The sequence below is a fragment of the Giraffa tippelskirchi genome, chromosome X, assembly GCF_054371585.1.
Source record: "Giraffa tippelskirchi isolate mGirTip1 chromosome X, T2T-mGirTip1v1.2.pri, whole genome shotgun sequence".
NCBI lineage: Eukaryota > Metazoa > Chordata > Mammalia > Artiodactyla > Giraffidae > Giraffa > Giraffa tippelskirchi.
Genome location: NC_137289.1, coordinates 49,308,579 through 49,315,968, shown reverse-complemented (window position 1 = coordinate 49,315,968; position 7,390 = coordinate 49,308,579). Strand labels below are relative to the sequence as shown.

At 39.9% G+C, this 7,390-nt stretch overlaps 1 pseudogene; it reads left to right on the top strand.

Annotated features, from left to right (window-relative positions):
* Positions 1 to 6,746: 6,746 nt before the first annotated feature.
* Positions 6,747 to 7,067, top strand: LOC145535852 (large ribosomal subunit protein eL31 pseudogene; annotated as a pseudogene).
* Positions 7,068 to 7,390: the final 323 nt, after the last annotated feature.

Below are 7,390 nucleotides of genomic sequence, written 5' to 3'. Positions count from 1 at the left end.
AGTAATGTCTCTGCTTTTTAATATGCTGTCTAGGTTGTCATAACTTTCCTTCCAAGGAGTAAGCGTCTTTTAGTTTCATGGCTGCAGTCACCATCTGCAGTGATTTTGGAGCCCCCCAAAATAAAGTCTGTCACTGTTTCCACTGTTTCCACTCTTTCCCCATCTATTTGCCATGAAGTGATGGGACCAGATGCCATGATCTTAGTTTTCTCAATGTTGAGTTTTAAGCCAACTTTTTCACTCTCCTCTTTCACTTTCATCAAGAGGCTCTTTAGTTCTTCTTCTCTTTCTGCCGTAATTACTAAGCACCTTCCCAAACGCTGTTGATTCCAAGCACTTGAGAAGAAAATTCAGATGGCAGATCATATCCAGCATTCTCCCTAATAAAAATAAACACTACCATCTACTAGACATTTACTCCATCCCAAGCACAATGCTAAATATTTTAGATGTATACCCTCACATAAGCTGTTCAGCAATCTTATGTGATAAATAGTATTATCCTCATTTCCCAGCTGTAGAAACTGAGGCACAGAAAGGTTGAGTGATTCATCTAGGATTACACAGTAATTACATGGGAGAGATGGGATTTGAGTTCAGGTCTACATTCCACACTGAACACATCCTACATTAACTACTGAACACTGTTGCCTCCCAATTTACATCATCTCCACTAAGTGCTTGAAGACCTTGCTGGGCTTATTTCAATTCAAGAAAACTGTGAACCCTTTGAATTCTCTTTTCTGTCAATACTAACCCTGCCCATGTAGTGGGTATGTGGCTTCCAGCACTCTAAAATAAGCTCAACCTACCCATATGTCTGTCCTTCCATGACAACCAGGGACTGGGGGAAGAGGAGGTGCTGAAACTCTCGAATCCACAGAGCTAGTTGCAGGAGTCGGTGCAAGAGGAAGACTGTGGATTAGCAGAGTGCTGGTAGGAACCAAACTTTTACCTCAAGAATGCTCTGGAGCAAGTCACAACCTCTCACTGGGCAAACCGGGAGAAGTCCCGGCCCCATGCCATTACACTGGGCCAACTCACCCACACACTATGCGGCAGGTGGCCAAAGAAAATGAGTCACAGACCTCAGGGCTTCATTTGAGGCAATTACCCTGAACCCTCTCACTTCTCTCTTGCCCTTGCTCTTCACTTCCTGCTCTGTTCCTTGGCAAACCTGGCTTCAGACCTTCTTGGAACCATCTCCTGTTTTTGACCCTGCATTCACCTTTTAGGCTTGCCATGCTCAGCTTTTGACCTTCTCAATGCTCTCTAAGAACAGGCTTGCCCTCATCCCCTGGCTCTTGCTTATCTTCACCGTCTTAGGTCACTACCCTGGCCAATTCAATCTCCTGTCCCTGGAAACTCTATCTTGGAACTGGCCCACCTGACCAGTGCCTCAGCCCACAAGGTAGTGAGGGGTTGGAACAGAAAGGGGGATCAGAAAGTGATGAGACATCACGGAGAAAGATGCCTAGCCAGGGCCCCCACCCTACTGTAAATGCGTCCTTCGTGGTATATTAACCCGAATCCCCTTTCACTATTTGGAAACTTCTTGTGGCCAAATCATTTCCCCACAAAACAGACATGGTTCAGGAAACTGAGAATGCATACATCTGCCATATTCTTTAGACTATAAATTAGAATACACGAACTAACGCTGTGAATGTACTTACGGCAACAATACGATGGAATGTTTAAATTCATTACTGCCCTGGAAAATCTCTGATGTGCCATAACCATGCTTATAAAGTATGATGGAAGGGTACCACATATGCTCGTGTGCTCAAAAACAGTGCGTGCTAGACTGACATGTTGACTGTACCCTACCACACATGGCTCATCCCTTGCACTCTGGTCACACTCATCTGCCTTCAGTTCATCATATTTGCATCATTCCCTCCTGCCACAAGGGGCAAGCTATTTCCTTTTCTAGCAAGTTCTTTCTCTCCTCTTGAGAATTAACTCCCCATCTCTTTCCAGATCTTACTTCCATCATCACTTCTTTGCAGGTGTTTTCCCTGCCTTCCTTATTAACAGTGTCATGATCTTACCCATTGGATCCATTGTAGCACGTATGACAGTTGCAAGTATGCATTTACTTATATGATCATGTGATTAATGTCTGCCTCCACCACTAGAATGAAAGTTCCATGAGAACAGGGGCCATGTCTTCTTGTTCACAGCTATAATCTTGGAATTTGGAATAGTCAACACCAAGTAGGTGTATTTGTTTGTTTGTTTGTTTAATTGTTCAGCAAATAGTTGGCCAGAACTACTCACCAACTAAGTGTTTCTAAGATCCTTGGCTAAGTGCATCAAACCCATGGGAGGAGAAGGAAGGTCCTGGAGTACATTTGGGCTGATTTTCTCCAGTCAACAAATTGGTACCTCCAAGTTTAACAGTTGAGCAAAGTACAAACTCCTAGCAAATGGGATACAGACTGTGTACGTTTCTAGAAGAGAGAAATTGTGATAAGCAGGGCACAGAGAGGTAAGCAACATGCCCAAGTTTACTTAACTAGTAGATAGCAGAGTCAGAATTTAGACCCCAGCTATCTGGTTCCACTTGATTAATCTTCCTGAAGCTCTGTTTTCTCATCTGTAAAATGGGAGCAATCAATGGTGCTAGCTTGAACAGTTATAAGAATTAAATGTGATAATGTATTGAAAGCACTTGCACATAAGTATTCATTGTATGGTACCTATTACTGTTAGTTTCTTTGAAAATAAAGGGAAGTCAGAGAATCTGTATGCTATGATATGGAGAAATAACTGTCTTTCCATAAAGCCCTCACCCACCCTTGTCTTGTTTCCTCTCCCTTCCCTTTTCCCTCCTCTGTCCTCCTTTACTCTCTGTCTCTCTCCAGCTATAATCTCCAAAAGAGATGTTTTTAGGGGTTAATAAAGGAAGACAGAGGAGCAGGTGGAGAGAGATCAGATTTATGAAGAAAGGGGCTGAAAAAAACACTGGAAGGAGGAAGAAATAAAAGAAAGGTAGGAGTGAAGGGTTTTTCCAGTAGTCATGTATGGATGTAAGAGTTGAACTATAAAGAAAGCTGAGCATCGAAGAATTGATGCTTTCGAACTGTGGTGTTGGAGAAGACTCTTGAGAGTCCCTTGGACTACAAGGAGATCCAACCAGTCCATCCTAAAGGAAATCAGTCCTGGGTGTTCATTGGAATGACTGATGTTGAAGCTGAAACTCCAATACTTTGGCCACCTGATGTGAAGAGCTGACTCATTTGAAAAGACCCTGATGCTAGGAAAGATTGAAGATGGGAGGAGAAGGGGACAACAGAAGGTCAGGTGGTTGGATGGTATCGCCAATTCGATGGGCATGAGTTTGAGTAAGCTCTGGGAGTTGGTGATGGACAGGGAGGCCTGGGCATGCTGCAGTCCATGAGGTCGCAAAGAGTCAGACATGACTGAGCGACTGAACTGAACTGAGGGGTGAAGGGACAACACATGTATGATGCTTATGTTTTTCCTCTGCTAAATAAAAGTATGGCTGTACACAGCTTTACTACAGGACTTTCTTCTCCATTTTAAAAAGGGGTGGAGAAAGGGGAAGCATAAAGACATGGGCTTGGAAAGGTACTGGCTATTAGTACCATTTAATTTATAGTCATCTCTGCCCTGCATTTTTTGGAAAGGATAAAAGCCTAGAAAACATTGCCTCAACTTAGGTAGCTTTGAAACACACACACACACACACACACACACACACACACCATTGTTCAGTGCTGCCCCTTTAGCATTTCCTAGGCATGTCATTTATATTTGTGTGCCTGTTGGTTGAGCGTGTTGCTGGCGCTCACAGCACAGAAGCCACAGGAGTCAGGGGTATGTGTCTTTTCCTTTGAAACCAAGTGCTTAATGTTTGCTGGGAATTGTGATGAAAGATGGATGAGAGCAATGGCTCTTCTGATGGTGGTAACACAGGCAGCTCCCCATTCCCTACTGGGTTTGTTTAGCTACGCCTTAGATACCAGCATACCTGGGCCTCTTAGAAGACAAGGGCTCAATTGAATAGATTCCCTGAAAGTCCAAGGGGCAGAGCACAGCAGAAGTGATTTTGGGGAGATTGTTAGGCTAACTTGGTAGACTGGAAACTAGGGAAACCTCTAGGGTACATATCTAAACCAAACTTGTAAAATACTGTCTCATCCCCAGGCCCTCTGTTAAGGCCTTTGGGGAAAGTCCTAAATGCAAGCCAGTCAAGTTGAACATTACACTATTTATAATTACAAGGTAGGAAGAAAAAGACAGGAAAAAAGAAAAGGGAGACAGAAAGCAGGAACATAATTAAGGCCTGGCTAGCAATGGCTTAGATACAGTGTCATTAAAAGTAAAGCATGCTGCTATAAATCAATGAATGAAAGCTTTTAAAAAATATTTTTAAGAAAGAAAACATGTGCAAGAAGAACCATTGTAGTACCTGGCATTTCATAAAATGAAAAAGATACTTGTATTCAAAGGGAAATGTGCCGTGGAAACATAACAGATGAAATGTTGCAGGATTCTAAACAAGAACATACATAAAGCATTATTATACTTAGCATTGTTACAATTCTGTATGAAATATAATTTAGTTGGGGAGGGTGGAGTGGACACAAGCATTTTACATCTGATGAGTCACCATAAAGCTACTTCCCTATTCCTGCTTATGGTGAACTGAGCTGGCTTGATATTAGTAATATGCAGAGCTGTCTAAGATTAGGAACAAGACAGTGGTGCCCACTCTATCATTCCTACTCAACAAATTACTAGAAGTCTTAGCTAGAGCAATCAGGCAAGAAAAAAATAAACAGATAGTAGAATTGAAAAGGAAAAAGTAACATTGTCTCTATTTGCAAATGACATGATTTTATATATAGAAAATCCTAAAAGTTCAGCCAAAAAATAGATTTGATCAATGAATTCAGTCAATTTGCAGGATACAAAATTAACATACAAAAATTGGTAGCATTTGTGTATACTAATGACTTTTCTGAAAAAGTATTTTTAAAAAAACCCTTAGGAATAAATTTAACTAAGGAGATTAAAGATTTATACTCTGAAAACTATAAGACATTGATGAAGGAAATTGAAGAAGGCACAAACAAATGGAAATGTATCCTATATTCATGGATTGGAAGAATTAATATTATTAAAATATCAATAATACCAAAAGCTATCTGTAGATCCAATGCAATCCCTATCAAAATTACAATGGTGTTGTTTATAGGAATAGAAAAAAACAGTCCTAAAATTTATACAGAGCAAGAAAAGACTCATAGTCAAAGAAATTCTAATAAAGAGGAACAAAGCAGGAGACATCACAGTTCTTGATTTCAAGCTATACTATAAAGTTATAGTCATCAAAACAGTATAATACTAGCAAATAGACCAATGGAACAGAATTGAGAGCTCAGAAATAAACCCAACATATACAGTCAACTAGAGAACCAAGAACCTGCAAAGGAGAAAAGACAGTATCTTTAATAAATGGTACTAGAATAATTGCTATTCAGAATGAAACTGGTAATTATTAGAGAAATGCACATCAAAACTGCAATGAGGTATCACCTCACACCAGTCAGAATCAGTCAGTTCAGGTCAGTTGCTCAGTCATGTCTGACTGTTTGCAATCCCATGGACCACAGCATGCCAGACTTCCCTGTCCATCACCAACTCCTGGAGCTTGCTCAAACTCATGTCCATCGAGTTGGTGATGCCATCCAACCATCTCATCCTCTGTCATCCCCTTCTCCTCCCAACTTCAATCTTTCCCAGCATCCAAGTCTTTCAATGAGAATGAGAGATGGCCATTTCAATCCAATGAGAATGGCCATTATTAAAACATCTACAAATAACAAATGCTGGAAAGGGTCTAGAGAAAAGGGAACCCTGCTACACTGTTAGTGGAAATATAAATTGGTACAGGCACTATGGAGAACAGTATGGAGGTTCCTTAAAAATAAAAATAAAGTTACCATATGATCCAGCAATCCCACTCCTGGGCATATATCCAGATAAAACTATCATTGCAAAAGATGCATGCATCCCTGTGTTCATAGCCAAGATATCAACCTAAATGTCCATTGACAGAAGATTTGGTATATATGTGTGTGTGTGTATATCACATATATATATATAGTACATATATATTACAGTATATATTATATATTATATATAATATATATTATAATATTATAATATAATAATATTATTATATTATAATAATATAATATAATTATTATATATATTATATATAATAATATATATTATTATATTCAGTAATATAATGAAATATTACTCAGCCATAAAAAGAATGAAATAATGCCATTTGCAGCTACAAGGATGGACCTAGAAATCAGTATATTGAGTGAAGTTAGAAAGAGAAAGACAAATACCATATGATATCACTTATATGTGGAATCTAAAATACGACACAAATGAACTTATCTATGAAACAGAAAAAGACTCACAGACATAGAGAAGAGGCTTGTGGTTGCCATGGTGGGGAGTGGGGAGGGGAGGGCTGGATTGGGAGTTTGGGTTTAGCAGATGCAAACTGGTGTATATAAAATGGATAAACAACAAGGTCATACTGTATAGCACAGGGAACTATATTCAATATCCTGTAATAGGTGCCCAGAAACCATCCCAAAAGCAGCTGCATGAGGCCGGGCCAGGAGGGAGGCCTTGACTTAGGTTTGACACACTCGCCCTGAGCGTCCTTGTCACCTGGGTTTGTTTAGATGGCTCCTGCAAAGAAGGGCGGTGAGAAGAAGGGCTGGTCTGCCATCAATGAGGTGGTGACCAGAGAATACACTATCAACATTCACAAGACCATCCATGGAGTGGGTTTTAAGAAGCATGCCCCTAGGGCACTCAAAGAAATCTGGAAATTTGCCATGAAGGAGATGGGAACTCCAGATGTGCACATTGACACCAGACTCAACAAAGCCATCTGGGCCAAAGGTATAAGGAATGTTCCATACCGGATCCATGTGCGATTGTCCAGAAAACATAATGAAGATGAAGACTCGCCAAACAAGCTCTACACATTGGTTACCTAGGTGCCTGTCACCACCTTCAAAGATCTACAGACAGTCAATGTGAATGAGAACTAACTGCTGATTGACCAATAAAGTGATTGAACTGCAAAAAAAATCCTGTAATAAAACACCATGGAAAAGAATATATACATATATATTATATACATTACATATATGTAACTGAATCCCTTTGCTATACACCAGAAACTAATACCACATTGTAAATCAACTATATTTCAATATAGAAAGAAAGAATGAAGCTGAACACATTCCTTATACCTTATACCTCTCGTAAATACTAACTCAAAATGGATGAAAAACTTGTATGTAAGACCAAAAATTGT